At 42.0% G+C, this 20021-nt stretch overlaps 1 protein-coding gene and 1 long non-coding RNA gene across 15 annotated transcripts in view; both read right to left on the reverse strand.

The window, feature by feature from the left end:
- The window catches only part of MAP2K5 (mitogen-activated protein kinase kinase 5), a 270655-nt gene that overhangs the window by 66680 nt on the left and 183954 nt on the right, over positions 1 to 20021 (reverse strand). The window lies entirely within an intron of this gene.
- Positions 5088 to 20019, reverse strand: LOC131518080 (uncharacterized). The gene is made up of 2 exons (XR_009264893.1): positions 12962 to 20019; positions 5088 to 12696 (listed from the first exon to the last, which is right to left on the reverse strand). It is a non-coding gene; the product is annotated as an uncharacterized LOC131518080 (long non-coding RNA).

Here is a 20021-nt window from a genome sequence, read left to right on the forward strand (position 1 = left end):
TGCACTTGGCTCCATGCTGGGCGTGGAGCCTAGTTTAAAAAATAAATCATAAGGAAGAGAAAATACATTTATAGTTCTGCACTGTATTTATAAAAAAAAACCCTGCATATAAGTGGACTCATGCAGTTCAAACCCATGGTTGTTTAAGAGCCAGGTGTATTTTTTAAGTAAAAAAAAAAACTGTTAATGGTGTTTTAAGAAGTTCTTCCATGTATATTTGATCTGCACAAGTACCCTGAGGTTGGCAAGGATGGTCATTTCTATCCTCTGGAGGGAAAACTGGGCCTCCCAGTGGACAGGGCAGGGGCAGGGGGAGGGACAGGGTGAAGGCCACAGGGACAGGCTGTGGTACTGTGGCTTCTCCCGTGCTCTTTTCTTCCCCCATATCTACCTATGGTCACAGCACGATTTCAAAACAACTGGATTTGTGTAGATATACTTGTAGATATATTTGTAGAAATATTCTTGGCATGGTAAAGTGGGTAAATAATCAATTTGGGCAGGTGGGTTCCTTTCAACTAGAATGCATGCTTCTCAAGGGCAGAAACTATGTTTTTGCATTTCTTTTGCATCCACGAGGCTTCTCAACAGACCCTTCCTTCACCAGTCCTTGAGTGTTTTAAAAAGCACTTTCCTGTGTATTATCCCAACTAAACATGGCGCCCACTCATCCCTGCTCTACTCAGTCACCACTCCCTGAAACCTCTGTCCCAGGCTGACTGGCTCGTAGTCTCCTCAGGTAGTTCCCGCTTAATGTTATGCCGAATTACTGCTCCTTCCTCTAGTCACTGAGTATTTCTGCATAATGCTCTGATGGGAAAGATTTACTTTAAAAAGGAAGAGAGGGACACCTGGGTGGCTCAGTCAGTTAAGACTCTGACTTCTGGGGCGCCTGGGTGGCGCAGTCGGTTAAGCGTCCGACTTCAGCCAGGTCACGATCTCACGGTCCGTGAGTTCGAGCCCCGCGTCGGGCTCTGGGCTGATGGCTCGGAGCCTGGAGCCTGTTTCCGATTCTGTGTCTCCCTCTCTCTCTGCTCCTCCCCCGTTCATGCTCTGTCTCTCTCTGTCCCAAAAATAAATAAAAAACGTTGGAAAAAAAAAATTAAAAAAAAAAAAAAAAAAGACTCTGACTTCTGCTCAGATAATGATCTCATGGTTCATGAGTTCGAGCCTCACATCGGGCTCTGCGCTAACAGCTCAGAGCCTGGAGCCTGCTTCAGATTCTGTGTTGTGCTCTCTCTCTGCTCCTCTCCCGCTCTCTCTCTCTCTCAAAAATAAACATAAATTTTTTTTTTAAAAACGGGGTGCCTGGGTGGCTCAGTCAGTTGAGCGTCCGACTTCGGCTCAGGTCATGATCTCGCAGTTTGTGAGTTGGAGCCCCATGTTGGGCTCTGCGTTGACAGCTCAGAGCCTGGAGCCTGCTTCGGATTCTGTGTCTCCCTCTCTCTCTGCCCCTCTCCCATTCACTCTTTCTCTATCAAAAATGGATAAATGTTAAAAAAGTTAAAAAAAAAAAAAAAAGGAAGAGAGAGGGTTAACTACCACCCTGGAGAGGCTAAGGATTTTAGTAAGAAGCCATACCCCTTTTCAAAACTCATGAAAGGCCAAGGTAACTTCCCAACAGGAGATTGGCTTTTATTTATTTATTTATTTTTCAAGTACACATGGATCCTCTCCCCCCACCCTCCATTCTTAGTAAGATATATCTACTTCAACAGGAGGGCTACTTGTAATGAACAAATTAGAAATCCATTTTTGGCAAAGAGAGTGTTTTTCACAAATTTCCAACAGTCAGGGGGGATTACAACATTCTCTGAGGAAAACACGTGGCAAACATTCTAAGTGAGATGTTTCAAAATAAATTCAGGAATAAACTGTGCGACACTGTTCCCAGCAATATATAAGTTGTGTGAAATGAGTTCAGGGGAGAACATTTTTCCTCATGACCTAAACTCTTAAGAGGTCTCCACCTTGCCCTATTCTGTGGGTTAAAGAAACCATGGTTGAAGACAAAATTTTACTATTTTAACGCTTTCTCCTTACAACGAGGAAGAGGGAAACAGCAGTATCAGAGTCTTTTTTATGATCTTCTAACTATACCATTTTGCCCAGGTTTTTAAAGAGAGATGTTGTTACCAGGTTTTATTACACAGCTTTGATAGCTACATATTATGTGAAATCATCTTCATAAATTTTGTATTAAGGTAGCAGTGCCAGTACCTGAAATTGATTCAAAATGCTTAAGATACTCAATTACTTTTTAACACTGTTACACAATGCGGTGACTTATATCTTCTATTTCACGAGAACTTGAGGACACAACATCATTGTAATTGATTCATTTTCTCAATTAAATAAAGCTACTGTGCTTTTCTTTATATGAATGCCACACAGACCATAGAGTTAGATATATTCTTTCCTTTCTTGGTCTCAGATATATTGCCTTAAAGGTTACATTCTGTTCCTCTGTTTAATTCCACCAGAAAATTTAATGCCACGGTCATATTTTTCAAATTCTGAATTGCCATGTACCCGACTGTATTTATATTAGGCTTATTTTTCACTGCTAAACTCTTTGTTGTTTACCTTTTTCAAGATCACATTACCATACGGGCACAGCAACCATAAAACAGACTGCAACAAAGTGAACCTCCAGTCACTGCCTCTGCTTTTACACACAGTTCATGAGAAAGTGAAGCCCCTAGTTTTACAGCACATTAAAAGTGGTACTAAGGGTGCTTGATATAAAATGTTAGCTTTGTCAATGCCTCTCTTTATTCTAGGTCTGCCTTCCAAATGCTGAGCTGTGAGAGCAGAGTTCAGAGGAACACAATAATATTGTTAGGGCTGATGAACTGCCTGTGCCTCACAACACAGGAAATGCTGTTTATAACTAACTCGTCCAAGTCCAGATTCCCGTTTGCATATTTTGCTGGTGTTGAGTAGTCTACATCTAACTAGTACTTTGGGACAATGAACAGAACAATAATTGCTCCAGCCGTTACACTTTGCTAATCAGTCTCCAGAACTAGTAGCATTTTGATAGACTAATTAGTTGAACCTCTTTTCTCTTCTGGGCATAGCCTTTTTCCCCCCTTTTGCCAGCCCTTAGCTATAAGGCTTTAAGGCACACTAACGGGGGACACCTCAGTCTGATGTAAGACAGATCCCTGTGTGTTTAAATGGGGAGGAAAGACTTCAAAATGGGCGGGCCTAAGTATCAGTCGTGGGGTGTTACTGCAGTAACATTTATCACATATTTCCTTGCAAGGACTGTATAGCTGGCAATTAGAAGAGCTCCCATAAGCATGACTAATGGCTTTGGAAAATGATCCCGGAAAGGAAGCTCCTGATGCAAAAGTTTACTTGTGGGGCCTCAACTATCTAGTCAACGGCTCTGGTGATAAACAGCAACTCTGGGGACCCCGCATTACACGCCCACCTCTGCAGAGGTGCTGTGTACACACAGCGGGAAAGCAGGCTTGGCCACCAGCCCTTTTACATTATGTGCAGAAGCACAGTCAGGAAACTAAAATGATCCACCTATGTAACTTCGAGAAGACACCAGCAATAGCTTTCATTTTCTCTTTTACTCTCTGGAATGATGGCTTGCCCTGCAGCCCTTGTCGCAGAGATTTATGTGTGACCGAGGTCAGATCTTCCAATATCAGTTGACAAATTTTCTCTTTACATATTTACTGCTTTCCTAGCTTGTGTTATTTTCTCTTAAGTAGAAGAAGGAAATATGAAATTAAATGATACGGTGAGCATTTTTAAAGAATACCAGGAGTGTGTGTGTGTGTGTGTGTGTGTGTGTGTGTGTGTGGTGTTCCTGGCACTACACTTGAGCCTGCAATGTTCAACTCTATTCTTTTTTTTAATTTTTTTTTAACGTTTATTTATTTTTGAGACAGAGAGAGACAGAGCACGAACGGGGGTGGGGGGGTGCGGGCAGAGAGAGAAGGAGACACAGAATTGGAAGCAGGCTCCAGGCTCTGAGCCATCAGTCCAGAGCCCATCAGCCCAGAGCCCGACGCGGGGCTCGAACTCACGGACTGCGAGATCATGACCTGAGTTGAAGTCGGACGCTTAACCGACTGAGCCACCCAAGTGCCCCTGTTCAACTCTATTCTTATTTCACACACATTTTAGGAACGATAGCTATTTTGCAGACTCTCTTTTCAAATCAGATGCATTAAGCTTAACCCTGCCTAACATAAACCAGGATTATGGTAAACTGGGACTTTTATATTGTAAATGAAGAATAATGACCTAAAACTTTTTTTCTTTAATGAAAGTAGCTGCAGAGATGATCTCCTTCAATCTACTCATTTTGCTGTTAGGGAAACTGAGGCTCTGAGGGGCATAGTGCCCAAGATACAGCCCGGGCTAGACCATAGTGCTGACTCAGGCAGCTGCTTGGTGTAGAGAAAATGCATATGCACTGGAGTCAAAAAGCCCCCTGGAATTCCAGTCAGACCCCCATGGTCTCAGAAGCTCCCTCCCTTCACTGGGTTCAGGGCTCTTGATTACAAAGCGAGGGGATGAGCCAGAGGATAATCCAAAGAGTCCTCCCAGGCAGAGCTTCCCATTCAGGTGCCGTCTTTTTTCCTACTCACGGGAGAGCTGGTACTGGCAGTCAGTCTTATTTTATCTGGCATCGTGTGGGGTGCTAAAACTTAGGTACACACCACCTCCAATCTGCTACAACTTTGCAAAAACAAAGTGCCCAAATCTCAAAAAGGCTTCAACAAGAGAACAGAAAAATCATTTCCACATGACCACAAGCTAAACACATATTGCTTAGTACCACTAACTTAAAATAAGACTTCCTAGGGGTGCCTGGGTGGTTCAGTCGGTTAAGTGTCTGACTTCGGCTCAGGTCATGATCTCACAGTTCGTGAGTTCGAGCCCCATATCCAGCTCTGTGCTGACAGCTCAGAGCCTAGAGCCTGCTTCAGATTCTGTGTCTCCCTCTCTCTGTCTGCCCTTCCTCCACTCATGTTCTGTCTCTGTCTCTCTCAAAAATAAACATTAAACAAATGTTTCATTAAAAAAAGGTAAGGTTTCCTAAACAAAGGACTGGGTTTTGTTTTTTGTTTTGTTTTTGAAAAAAAAAAGAGAGAGAGAGAACAGGGGCATCTGGGTGGCTCAGTCGGTTAAGCATCCAACTTTGGCTCAGGTCATGATCTCCTGGTTCATGAGTTCAAGCCCCACATGGGGCGCTCTGTTGTCAGCACAGAGCCTGCCTTGGATCCTCTGTCCCACCCTCTCTCTTTCTCTGCCCTTCCTCTTCTGGTTGTCTCTCTCATTCTTTCTCAAAATAAGTAAATAAACTTTAAAAAGTATTAAAAAAGAAGAATAAAATGTACTCTAGTGAACCATAAATGAGAATTCTGACAAACTGATATTTTTAGATATTGAATGAATGCATGAGACAAAATAAATGAGTAATATATATTATTACTAATAATACAAAATTAACAAGTATAATTCACTTGTGCCATATCTCTCTTGTTTATCAGCCTCTGTCCTTGTTCAAGTTCTTATCATGCCTGGAAATCTATTAGCGTATCTTATATAGAACAAAACAAAAACAAAAAATAAGTCATGGGTCTTATTTAAACGACAATTAATGACTTAAAACAAAAATAAGTTGTCAGATGATTTAACAAGGAGCTACTTGGTGGGACACCAGAAAGTCAGTAGGATTCCCAGCTTCTAAAATCCACTCCCTGGCACTTTCTCTCTGCTGCCTTTAGGAGGGACCAGTTTTGAAAAGCTCAGACTAGAAACCCCTGAATTTCACAAATAGCTGGGTGGGACAGAAAGGCTGTAAGATGCCTAGAGGAGGGCTCAGCTCAGATGGGACCAGACAGAAAATCATCACGGCCATAAATTAGATCACTTGGCTCTCACTGCTTCCCGAGTATCAAGGACGATGCATTTTCACACAAAACACAGCAGCTGGAGCGTCAAAGTAGAGTGTAACATTATTCATTTGCTGGGTCTGCCAGTCAGTGAGCAGGAAAGAAAGGACCTGACTGCCAGTCTACACTCTTTTATCCCTTGTGTATTTAAAACTGACATAGCTCATGTCCTACTTCACATAGGGGTATAGGAACCCTAGTAAATCATCCTCTGGGCACATGTAAATTTTAATATTCAGGCCTGAATTTTGTAAGAAAAGCAGGGGCTCACAAACACATTTTAAAATGAAACACGTGAGTTATAAAATGAATCTTCTCCCTTAGCCTTGCCAAGATGTCCACTGAGCACTTTCCTCACAGAGAAGATTTTTCCTTTCAAAGAAAATACACTGGCTGTACCAAACTTCTCTTTCTTCCCCCCAAAAGGGTGGTCTTATTCTAGAATCTAGTTTAGAGTATCAGTTATGTATGTGGGGGGCAGGGAGTGGGAGGGGATGTGGCCTTTTTGAGAAAGGCCTATTGACCATTCCATTGTTTATGGTCAAATAAATGTGCTGTGACAAAAGATTTCTAAAGGGTCAAAATGTCTCAAAGGGTTTTTCTGGAGCTATCATTTAGTTTGCATCTCTATTAACTTCAATCCTCCACAAGCGAAAGAATCCAGAACGATGTTAGAGGTCACCTGGTCTGACTCCTCGCTTCTGACTCTGGAAGAAGACTTCCAGGAATGGGATTCCAATGATTCCATCCTGGGTGGCTTCAACTGTCAGAAAGTTCTTTCTTATTACGAGTTCAAATATGTCTCCCTAGGAGATATAGCCACGGTCTGGAGCTGTAGTGATTTAGTGGCAGCAACTCACATATTTGAAGATGGCTGTTTCTTCACGAAGTTTTCTTTCCCGAGAGAGCATCCTGTTTTCTCCTTGAGATCATCTGCTGTGATTGACTGCCCTCTGTTCTTCCCCCTTCTATTAGTAATGACACTCTGATAACATTCCCCTAGCCTTAAATAGCCCATGTACTTCACATCCTCACCTACTTCATCGCCAGCTTTATGGGCAGGACATGTGGTTCAGGCTTAAACTAGTCCGCAACAGCTAAGTCCCCTGGGCTTGGGGAAGTTAACTGATCCAATCAAACTGAAGCCTATGGCCTCTTGCTGCCTGTGGGGAAGAGAGGCTTGTTATTCCTTTCTAACTGGGAAGCAGGTGGCCCGGGAACCCCCAAAGCCATTCTTGGTCTGTGAAGGAAGAAGCCTACCAGAAACAGAGCCAAAAGTGACCTGTTGAATCCAGTTCTACCAAAAAACCCAGGAATACTTGGCTTTTTGGCCATGGATTTCAATGAAGTCCCCTTGTGGTTGAGGCAACCTGAGTTGGGCATTCTGTTACCTGCACCATAAAGCTGCCTGGCGGAGGTGAACATGGTTTCACATTCTCCACCACTGTGACCACGTTTCTCGGAGTGTGGTGCCCTGTGCGTGTGTTCCTCACAAAGTGTGACACCCACACCTGAACACATGCCTCGGAAAGACTGGCTCAGTTGCCTTGTCCTGGACATTATACGCTATTCAGGAGGAGAAACTCCCGGCAGCTACAAGTGCCTTCAGCTTTTGATAGATAGCCATATCACACAGTTGGCTCAGTGGAGAGGAACAGACGTGTATAAATCTTGGGCTGAAAAAGAATTACTTCTTTCCTGTACTCTTCCATTTGGGTTTCATATTGACAAGGTATTCGAGAGTCAAAATGAGTACACGATGAAAGCAATTACAGAATCTAGACAAGTCTGATGGAAGTTTCTACCTGTTGCCTCTCCCCTGCATCAGGCAGGAAATACATTAGCCTTGTATTTGTTTGGTTGAGGAGAGGCCTGTCCAACACTCAAGGAGAATCACAGACTCTCGGGGTCTGAAAGAATCTTAAAGGTTTTTTAATCTGACCCACCTCTGTGTGATCCCTGAATCCCTCCTTCATTACCCTCCTGGCTCACAGGGCTTGTGTCCGGATGCATACAGCGATGGGGACTTTATGTCTTCTGACTGTCTATTCTCTCCCTTGTTCCAGCTCTACTTTCCTGACAGTGCAAATCCACGTCTTTTCTTACATGAGAACCCTCAAGTATCTTAAGACAACTATCACATCTCTTTGGAAGCTTTGATCCTTCAGGTATTAATGCTGGCAGGACAGAGGGGAAATATGGACACAGAAGAAAAGGGGACAAAATTACAAACTGAAAGCTTAAAAATGTGTATTGATTCTTAGTTCTTTCTGATTCTAAAATCTGCTGGGTCAACATGTAAAAAAAGTGAAGTCAGGCTAAATCACTAATTCATTGATTCACATCCTTTTTTTTTTTTTCTAAGTTTACTTATTTTTAGAAAGACAGAGAGAGGGAGCATGAGTGGGATAGTGGCAGAGAGAGAGAGGGAGAGAGAGGATCCCAAGTAGGCTCTGTACTGACAGCAAACCGTGAGATCATGACCTGAGTTGAAATCAAGAGCTGAACACTTCACCGACCGAGACACCCAGGCACCCCAGTTCATGTATCTTTATCAAGAACTTACTCTATGCCAGGCACTGTACTGGAGTCTAGGATCCAGTAGACGGATAAGCTGCGAGTGCTGGTCCACAAAAATGAGTGACTTCTTTAAGGTCCCTGAAAGTTAGTGACAGAGCTAAGACTTAAATCACAGGGTTTGCATTCTCCTTAAAATGCCACTTAATTTTTGGATAAAATACAATTTGCTAGATTCAAGGTGCTGTAGATTTCTAAGACAGTGTCCCCCAAAAAAGGGATGCTTTCAGGCATTTCACAGAGTGCTTTCTTTGTGGGCTAAGACTCTATATATTGCTGCCTTTTTTTTTTTTTTTTTTTACCATGATGCCATTTGACAACATTGTTTGGCCTGCTGATATTTTGAGATAAGCTGCAACTGTAGCTAATACATGCTTTATTTCGCATTAGATCATGACCTGAGCCAAAGTCGGACACTCAACCGACTGAGCCACTCAGGCGCCCCCTGCATTATTTGGCATTGGAAAGGAAAGAATCTTGAAATATAGTCACACATAACCATGCTAATTAACATGTGTCTTACTGGTTTGGTTGTAAACGAGATTCAAACAGGATTTAAAGAAAAGAAGTCATGGATCTAGAATGAACTAAACGGGGCACCTGGGTGGCTCAGTCGGTGAAGTGTCTGACTTTTGATTTCGGCTCAGGTCATGATCTCACAGTTTCGTGAGTCTGAGCCCCATGTCTGCCTCTGTGCTGATGGTGCGGAGCCTGCTTGGAATTCTCTGTCTACCTCTCTCTCTGCCCCTCCTCCACTTGGGCTGTTTCTGTCTGTCTCAAAATAAATCAATACACTTAAACAAAAAAAAAATTTAGAATGAACTAAACAAAAAGTTTGATTCCTGTTTCAGAGATGTGGTTCACACCTCTCATAGTTTGATTTGGGTGAAATCCAGTTCAATAAAGTCCAAGAGTGTACTTGGGAGATGGTGATGAGAAAGGTAGCTGAAGGTGTGGACAAGAGGGGAAAATTACTCATACAAGATGAAAGGAGACCACAGAAGTATCTAGCTCAGCATTTTTCAGACATTGGTTACCAAATAACTCAAGGTTCATGTAAGGTATTACTTAGACACATTAACAAAAATTAACAGACAAAAACAGAACTGCCTGGTATTTGTGTGTGCATGCATGTATGTAGGTGTCTGGGAGTGAATTCCCATCTATTTTATGCCCTGTCTTTCCATGTAATTCTGCAAATCACTGACCTAGGACACCTCTATTATTTTCCAGATGAAGTAACTGAGGTCTGAAAAGAACTAAGGTCAAACAACTAGCAAGAAAAGCCAGGAACAGAACTCAGGTTAGCTCTGTGTGTGTAGAATGGGGGGAAGGGGGACAGAAACCATATTCTTTTTTGAGAGGTAGAGAGAGAGTAAGCAGGGGAGGGGCAGAGAGATACAGAGAAAGAGAATCTCAAGCAGGCTCCTTGCTGTTAGCCCGGAGCGCGACACAGGGCTCGATTCCACAAACCGTGAGATCATGACCTGAGCCAAAATCAAGCATCAGATGCTTAACCAACTGACTCACCCAGATGCCCCCCAGAAACCTCATTCTGACAATGATTTAACTTGTCACTTGATGGGTGTCTCACTTGCTGCTTCCTGGTCCTCTCTGCCCCGAGTCATCGAGCGTTTGCAGCTGCCTGGCTATGGAGGCACAGGGGCGGAGGAAGGCCTCTCACTGGAAATTTTCTTTTGTTTATTGTATTTTGCCCAACTAGAACTAGGACTATAGTCAAGGTCTCCCCATGCCCTGAATAGTGCTCTTTGCAACCTGTTTCTGAACAGAAAGCAAGACAAGCTCCGTTAGCCATTTTGGTCTTTCTTTCCTCCTCTGACCTCCTTTCCTCCTAAGACTAGCGTGTTCTCCAGCTTTTCTTTCCCTCTCTGCATGGCGGTCATTATCTGTAGACTTTGACAGGGTATGGCATAACAGAGTCCACGCTTGGTTCTAATTGGTTGCCTCAGTTTCCCACAATTCCTTGGAGCTGACACCCTGGCTGTAGACATAAACAGACAACTGCCTCCTTTCCTAGCTCCTAGCAGCCTTGGGACCCTCTTTCCACCTGGGGTGTCCTGGGCAATCTCCAATCCTAAATCGAATCAGCTCTTTGCTCCTTTTAGGCAATGCATTGATTTTTCAATGAACTTAGCTTGTCCACTTTATTGGCACTAAAGAGGGTCAGGTTCTTAGCATCATTAACATTTTAGTTGAGGGAGAATTCCCAAGCCCCCCAGGCATTAATCCAGAACTGTTAAAACATCTGAAAAGTAATCTGTGCTCAAACAAAACCTGGCCACGTCCGCCTCCTTTTTAAGTTGGATGCCAATGAATCCTGAGCCTCAAATCTACCCAAGTTTTCTATACTGAATAGTATAAGTAAAACACTGGTATATGATAAAAGTTGATGTCTTTGTTGCTGTTGGTATTACTGCTATTGAGGACCACTTTCCCCTGAGGGATCTGTACCCATCAGCAATTACCTGGTAGACATGTAGCATCCTGGGACAGTAATTTCTATCTCTGCAGACACACAAGTTGAATGCAGCACTTGAGTGGACCATAAAAATGGCCATTTGGGCTCAAAGCCTCTGGGTGTCTTTCTCCCTGCACCATCCCTCTAGAGTGGGAACCAATCTGACCCGGTAGGCTGTCAAACACCTGCTCATCCTGAGTGAGTCACTGAATGGCTATCGGAATCTCATTTCCTCCTTTATAAAGTGAAAGAGTTGGAACAGGTCACTCTAAGATCTCGTCACCTTCTGAAATTCTATGATCCCACGAAGTAGCAGACAGCACTCAGAAAAACCAAAGGGGGAAAAGTGGAAGGGCTCTCAGACCACAGAGCCCAAGAGGGAGGGGAGACGGCAAAGTTGCCACCTGAAAGCCAGACTGGGCGCTCGGTTCCTTACTTCAAACTTCAATTCTATTTCTCGGCTAAGCTGATTATTTAAAAATCATAGAAGAATCAGGGTCCCTAGTTACTGACATAACAATCACTGGGTTCTGTATATAGTTCTATATATTATGATTGTGATCGTGAATGATAAATTATAACTCAAAAAAGAAAGACTGTAAAGGAAGGCTCTTGTGGGATCAGAAAAGTAATTCATTTTAGTCCTACCTGGTGTGAGACGTGAGACACGGTCATATATTTTCAGAGTTACATAGGTAAATCCCTAAAGTACTTCCCAGAAATATAAATAATACTAATATTACCCAGCTCTTGTTTACCTTCTTATATTTTTCAAAGTGTCCTCTTAGGCATTAGCTCATCTGATCATGACAACCCCCCCTCCCTAGAAAACGTCCCATGATGTGCCAAGGCCCTCAGAGGCATGTGCCAGCTGACCTCAGGGGCAGAGATCTTAAAACGTAATGATTTCCAACCTCAGGCTCGCTCCCAGTCATCTCGGAGGGATTCATGAAATTCTCAATCCCAGTTTCATTACCTGGTTTCTGCTGCACTTGCCATCTCTGTCCTGACACACCCCCTCTCTCCTCCCGCACTCTGCCCTCCCGTCTCTTATTGCCCTCCCAGTGCTGCTTTGAAAATTACCCAGAGAAATTCCTAAACAGGTAGGGAAATGAGAGTAACGGTAGTAGTACCCTAGTGAATTAAAGTACTAGAAGGATACTGCATACAACATGCTGCTTTAGACCTTTATCTTTTACCGGATGAATCTCCTGCTGATGAGAATGCCTGGAAAGTTCTTTCCCTTCTCTTTAGCCTCACAGCCTCAGCTCAGGCATCACCTTCTCCGTGAAGCCTTCACAGCTTTCTGAACTGAGCTGACCTCTTCTGGAGGGCAGAGCACACCACCTCCTGTCTGGTTCCTTTTGCATCAACTGCCATTTGTTTCTCTTATATTTTTCTCTCCACTAGACTAGACTCTGAGAGCAGGGACCACATCTGTTTCCTTGCTGGACTTCCGGCGCGTAGCACAGTGCCAGGGCAGAGTAGGTGCTTGGTGACAAAAACATGTTGAATTGAATTGAGATCTATGTCATAGAGTAGTTTAGAAGGTGCTATAAAAAATCAAACCAACATGGGGTTAGTGTTTTTAAAAAGCCAGGGTTCACCAGCCTAGCTGGCTAACTGCATATACTTCAATCGAGGTATTAACAAGTAATTTATCTTTAGGGAAAAATGTCATGTTTCTAGGCTACCCACTCTTTGGGGATTCTATCTATTCCATTTCTGCTCTATTTTATTTTTTTATTTTTTTATTTTTTTCCATTTTTTTTTTCAACATTTTTTTTTTTAATTTATTTTTGGGACAGAGAGAGACAGAGCATGAACGGGGGAGGGGCAGAGAGAGAGGGAGACACAGAATCGGAAACAGGCTCCAGGCTCCGAGCCATCAGCCCAGAGCCTGACGCGGGGCTCGAACTCACGGACCGCGAGATCGTGACCTGGCTGAAGTCGGACGCTTAACCGACTGCGCCACCCAGGCGCCCCATTTCTGCTCTATTTTAAAGACACACTAGGAACCTACTTCCTATCTTTGCAATAGGCTAAGCCAAGAACATTGGGAGATCTCTTGATAAGCATGAGATAGATAATGGGAGAAGAATCCAGCACGGCCACTTTCAAAATTCCTGGGAAGCAGCATATGTATGTAAGGGAGCATCTTCCTATCACTTAGATTTCACCTCTGCCGTTTGTGGAACGCGAAATCAGACTTTGTATGGCTTTAAGTAACGCTCTATTTTAAATGTCCATATCCTAAATAACAAGAATGAAAATAACGAATTAAAACATGTAGGCTAGAAACCTGTTTAGCAAAAGAATGCACGCACATTGCTTTTGGACTCTTGCCAACAAAAGGTGAGTACTTGAAGTCTGGGGTAATTACCCATTGTTTGTTTTTTTGTTCTTTGACTACAGACCTCACACAAAAAAATGGATATTTATGATTTTATAGGACCCTTGATGTTCTTAACTTCAAAAAGTTCATGTAACAAGGGATAAACTCCAAATCCCTTTTTTTCAAAGAAGGTCAACTTTCTAGGTATTATTTTGCAATTCTACATTGTTCTAGTCATGATCAGTACGTTAGTACATAAATAAGATAATAAAGTAGATGGTCTGAATTTAACATTGAATATAAAACAACATTCAATTATCAAAATTAGGATTAGTAATAGCATAGTAAAAGGCTTTTAAAACATGAATAAAATTAGGTACAAAACTCAGAATTCCAGCATTATCTTTTGAAAAGTGTTTAATATTTTAAAATAGTTTTAAGAACATACGCTTTCTACTCCATTATGAGACAAATGCTCTATCCAGAGCACAATTTATTACTACACAATAAATGAATGTTTAAAAGACAGTCTGTCAATTGAAAAAAAAAACACATTAAAATAGCAGGTTTCCAAGCCAAGTTAAACAAAATATTTTCTCCTTGACAAGCTGCTTACATTTAAATGAAAACAGGGCAAATTTGGTCAATAATATGGATTGCATATAATAAAAAGGACCTTAGATCATGTTAATACAAGGATCAGAAAGCAGTAACTTCAATTAAAACCACCCAATTATTTAGCAAACTTTCAGATACAGCAAATAAATTAATCTGTTTTAAATGAAAGTGCTCAGATAAGTAGCTTTTTGACCTATGAGCAAGTTTCACTAGCAGCAATCACAGCAAAGCAAGAATCTGCTGAAGCAAGGCAAAGCCCCCAAATCAAACAAATGGTATTAGTAATCAAAAAGCATTTGCACAACATATTTCCTTGGTTAGTAGCAGGGGGTTCTGAGCAAACGCCACCCACAGCTCCCCTCATACTTTGATATGTAGTGTATACGGGATGAACACACACATTCCTTTCACCCACACAAACAACCAGGGTATATACTGCCTTTAAAAACAGGGCATTTCATTTCTGTACTATCCTATGAAAAAAGCCAGTCGTTATACTATTAAGAATGCATGTCTTTCACTTAAAATCCTCTATCATCCACTTATGTTTAACTTGTACTGGGATTTAAGAATGTCTCTTTATTGAGACAAGTAATATGTCATCATTTTGCTCAGCTAACAGGCCTGACAGACCCTGTCTCCTTGAGTTAAGAACAGTAGATCTCTATTTCGTACATTGGTGGTAAAAGCTGGCAGAATAAATGAGAATTAGCCAATTGGTAGCAAAGGTTTTTAATCCCAAGGATCTAGATTTTCCTTCTACCTTTGCCTTACTTATTCTATCTGGCCAGATGATGGTATATATTTTTTTTTCAAGAAAAATGATCTCTATATATTGCAATAATTTATCTGAATGCCATTCTTATGTATTTTTAACAAATAACGTCGCTATTCACTTTATCTCTTATGTTTTTGATCCTTTTTACTACTTATCATCTTCTTTATTTGAAACAGATTTTTAACAGATAATCTTGATCGTTACAACAATATCTTGCTTGCATTTTATTCAAATAATTCTTAAAAACAGCTTAAAAAGCCGTTTGGAATAACATCAAGCTTGCCATCAATCAAACGAAAAAATTCCGCTGGCGGTTGTATAAACATCAGATCAAGTCTGATGTCTTCAAGGATTTCAGAGTGAACCATAAAAAACTCCATTAACTTCTGACAAAGAATGCAAATTAATCACAACATGGGGTGAAATGAAATTAAAGGCTCTTTTCTAATCAATGACAAGGCAGGATGAAATATTTGTTACTCTCTCTGCACTCAGACTGCCTGGGATGTTTGCACTTCCCTTGCAAAGCCCCAAATGTAAGGTGTGAGTACAGATTCACCCACAGTCGCTGTTTAGCCCTCCCACCCCCCCAGAGCTATCTGCTTACAAGTCGTGGAGATTCACAAAACACACTAATCATCTGAATCTCAGGTGCATCCAATTTGTTATTCACACTCTCCCATGCCAGTGAAAAGCCTGGCGCAGACAGATGCACCAGGAACCCTAAATGACAGTTTTGGCCTCCGGAAGTACGATCACTACAACAAAATCTAGTACAGCCTCCAGGTGAAATGTCTGGAGCTCCATATGGAGCAGGGAAAATTAACAACAAGATGAAAATCACTGCAGCAGCGGGGAGTCGGAATTTTTGAAAAAAAAAATGAAATTTAAAGATGAAGAAAGAGAAGTAATAAATTAATGGGGTGTGAAAACATTCAAAGCTTTACAATACCAGGGGCACTATTTGCTCAGATTTTTTTCCTTTTTTTTAACTTCAGGTCATTTTGATGTAATTTATTAACCAAGATCAGGAATTGTAGCCAAAAGAACAACAACATTTTTATACATACAAAAGTACTTTAAATACATTTGTATCTGTATTTTCTTCAATTTCCTGTGGCATCCTGCTTACCAAATCTCCAAAATGTCAGAGCTAGAACACCCTCCTGAGAAGTCTCCTTAATGGATTTACTATCATCTCAATGCAGGGCACTACTGTAAAGTTTGAATGAAGGGTGACAATTTTTAGCGGGCCATCTTTTTCAGTTCTCCTCAATTATGGTGTCATTAAACAAACCATTGCCCACCATGATGTTTTTTAAGTCAACTGAATTTGGATCTACACGATTAGCTCTCCACAGCTCCAGTCCTTGTCCAGACCTGCACATCTTTCCAGACTACTATTAATGCTAAAGCGTTCAAGAAATGGATATACTACGTTTGTGAGATGTTTAAAAACACAACTTTTCACGATCCCGTTGCTTCACAGGCACCCAGAATTTAATGGCGCTGGGGTCAGGGAGAGCTCTGGAGCCCTCTGGATCCTGCTGTGACTCTGCTAATCACATGGTAAGAAAAGCGAAAGGCCTCTAGGGAATGGTCTTGTCATCATCTCCCACGGCATGGCCCCCGACGTGCAGCATTTCTCACCTACACACGAGGCCTCCTACGGTGGAGAAGGCAAATCAGGAAAAGGACTTGGAGGGGCTCAGCGGGAAGAAGAGTAGTATAAACAGCCAACCAAATTCGGAGTACACAGAGCCCACTCATTTGGTTTAGTTGTCTGTAAGTCCTACATCTCTCTGACTATACCCATTCATCCCTGAGGCAAGGTGCCTCACCTCACCAAGCCTCAGTCTGCTCCCCTGGAGGTTGGGAAGAACAGCCCCTGTAGGTGGGATGGACAGCCCGAGTCAGATAACAGGAAGTGACCTGGAGCTTGATGGCAGAAAAGAGTTACGCGAATCCACGACATCATTGTTCTTCCTATTATAAGGTGTAGTAACATTAACACGCCTGAGCATTTAGAGTGGCTCCTAAACTTTTTTTCTGTAGAGTCCTAAACTGCATGCCAATGAGGCTCTCCAACTTAAAGGCCTAAAGGAAACGAAACTAGAGAGTGCTTCCAAATAACAGATAAAAACTCAAGCACAAAACAATGAAGTCTATATAGAATAATTATCTCAACAAAAATCCAGTCCTTTAATTTTTATGTTGGTCCCAGGCCAGAGAGTCTCCCTAACGTCTTCCTGACACCCTTCCCTCATCTGCATCCCCACTGGAAACACACACGGTGTCACAGGCAGGAAGAGGCAATGCTAACGACACTGTCAGCAAGCAGCACTGAGGCCAGGTTGGTAGAAGTCTCAAAGCTGGACTCTCCTCTCCGCTTTCCTCCCTACTCATTTTACGCTCTGCTCCAGCTGTGGCTGGCAGTTGCCGAGCACATCCTTTCGCGACCTTTGGTTGACTGTTAGAAACTCCATTGTGTGCTACAGCCCAACATCAGGGCCAGCGAGATGGCCCTCTGTACTTCTGCAAGTGGTTTTCTTATCCATAAGCCCATTACATCTGCATACTTGCTCTCATCAGATAGAAAAGACAAGTATCAGGATCCTCATCCTAGAGTTAGGGAAAGGAAGCCCCAAGGAGTCACAAAGCAAGAATTAAGGCCTGTGGTGACTACAGTTTGTGGTGGAGCTGGGTTCTAATTCTCATCTTTTGGCTCCTGGTCCAGAGGTCTCTCCAACAGGCCCATCTTCTCAACTTGCCACTAGTGACGAGCTCGGATTTGATGCCCTGATCCGACTTTGAGTTCAGAGTAGTGACGTCCTGGTACCGTCTCTGGCCCTGACAGAAGGGATACCAAACTATGTGATCATGAGGCTATGTGAAAGGTTTTCATGTGTTCAAGGACCAGATCAGTGGGCAACTATTAGGATGAAGCAGTTAGTCCTCGGCTTGGTAAACAGAACACTGCTTTGACTGGATGGCTGTTTATAAAGTAAGGAGTTTCCTATCCCCCGAGGTGTTTAAGCAGAGTGTGGATGTCTGCTTTCCAGAGATACGGTACAGAGGTTTGATTCGATGATGTCTGAGATCCCTCCCAATCCCGATGTCTGTGATTCACTCCTGCCTACTGCAACCCTGCTGCAATTCAACAGTGCACATATCAACCATTCTGTTTGCCCAATTTATGAGGGGACACCATCTCATGGAGTGGCTTGGGGTTCAAATGAGATACTATGGGCCAAAGAGAAGGTGTTATTCATAATCCAGTGTCAGAACAGTATGAAAACAAACATTGTTATCCACGTGCTTTGAGGGCAAAGGGAAGGGCAGGTATGGTGTGGATACAGCACCCTTTCCCAGTGTGAAGTCTCCAGGGCCAAGCCTGTGAAATAGATGCCAACTCCACCTGACGTCATTGCTGATTCTAGCAATGAAGCACACCAACTTCTGATGAAAGGCGTGGGAAACGGGCCTGATGGCATCAAAGCTGCTTCTATTATTTCAAATGAAAGTCCCAATTCGGTGACAATATTCGATCACGATTCAAGGAATACGGTTTTCCCTCTGACTCTGGAATAAAGGTTATTGCTAACAAGGGAGTCCAGCACATTAGAATTTTCCAGCTTCCACTTGACTGATCAAGTACACACACATATACTTAAACATTTCAAAAAAAAAACAGAATTGCAAAGGTGTACAGCCTCTTCCCAAATCTGACCAGAGCATTCAAATGCTTCATTCGTTAAATGCAATAGCAATCTGTTTCTTATGCTCATCACTTACCAAATCTCACTGGTTAATTACTCGACACATTAGGAATCTCAAGAACATAGCTACGTTCTCAATCTCTGGCACTTTTACGAGATGGCTCACAGGTTTTTCTACTAAGACTTCTCTGAGAGATATACTGTAACAGGGTCTCTTCATTTACAGAATTTTAGGGGATTGTATAAATTGGCCAGACAGTGAATTGTTTAAAAATTACCGACAGGATAAGAAGCTTACCAAGATAAATATTCTAATGAGCTATAAATCCTGAAAATGTGATTTTAATTTGATGGGCTACCTAGAGCTAAGCAGCAAGCCTGTATCCACTAAAATCTGACTAAATGCTAGCATGCATGCCAAGCGATTACATTTTAGATTTCCTCTTTAAGGAAAAGATTATGTTTAAACAAAGAAGCCTGCAGATTTGAAAAGTGAGTCTAACACTCTTGAACCTAATAACTTAGGCGATGTCTCCCCCACTTATCTGAGGGCTTTAACAGTAAAAGAAAGAGGATACAAAAGAGACATTTCAGCAAGTGAAGGGTCTTTAAATGTCCACATGGGTACCAGGAGAATTCGCCTAAAACAGCTTATAAAAATGGTAGAGTGAATGAGCCCCATCCTATTATTCAATAACCATGTTTGTGATGCATCTGCATAATCTAACCATGCATAAATTAGTATGTGTAATACAACACTTATTTGCATAATAATAGCAAGTTAATAGATGCTTAAAGAGCAGAGACCAACACCACCTTTAAATCAGACATGCCTCCAGGCGCTTTGGCCTGTACAGACCAAGATGCCAGAAAAACAGTGAGCACCAACCAGAGGAAAACAGTCAAACCATTCATCTTTCATCCCTCTAGACATTTCACTTATTTCCCCCCACATACATGGGGGAATCATTTTCAAACCACAAAACACCTTTATAGTTTAAGTGCTAGCACCCTTCCAAATAAGAATCTTAAAGAAATTATAAGGATGATCATCAGTAACGGTAACATAACGGACAGTTTGCTTTCTTACAAGTGTGGACAGCAAGAGGCAAATTTTTTAAAAAACAGTATGTTCAGAGTCACACCCACATAAAGCTGGGGGCCTATTTGCTTAGCAAAAATAATGATCCAGATCACATATTTCACCCTTCATCTCAACCTTTTAATTGAAATAATTTTAATTGGATCTAAAGGCTCAAACAGTATATCAAGAAAAGGCTGTGCCTCTCCTCTAACCTCAGTATGAGCACATGGCACTGGGCTAGGATAAGGAAAAACACCACCAATGTCACACAAAGGAAGAGCGCGATGATGCCTTTCAACCTTTAACAAAGAGGAGAAAAAAATCGGGTGTTTAAAAAAAATCAAAAATCAATAGAGACTTCTAAATGACTCCTTTAAGATATCACTTTTCAATTTAACAGGACAGATTTATTTGTATGTGGCTCAAATGTTCACAATTGCTCCCTGCACCTTCATACATAGGAATGAATGTCACAGTGGCAAACGGCAGTAATGAACAATC

The sequence above is a fragment of the Neofelis nebulosa genome, chromosome 7, assembly GCF_028018385.1.
Source record: "Neofelis nebulosa isolate mNeoNeb1 chromosome 7, mNeoNeb1.pri, whole genome shotgun sequence".
NCBI lineage: Eukaryota > Metazoa > Chordata > Mammalia > Carnivora > Felidae > Neofelis > Neofelis nebulosa.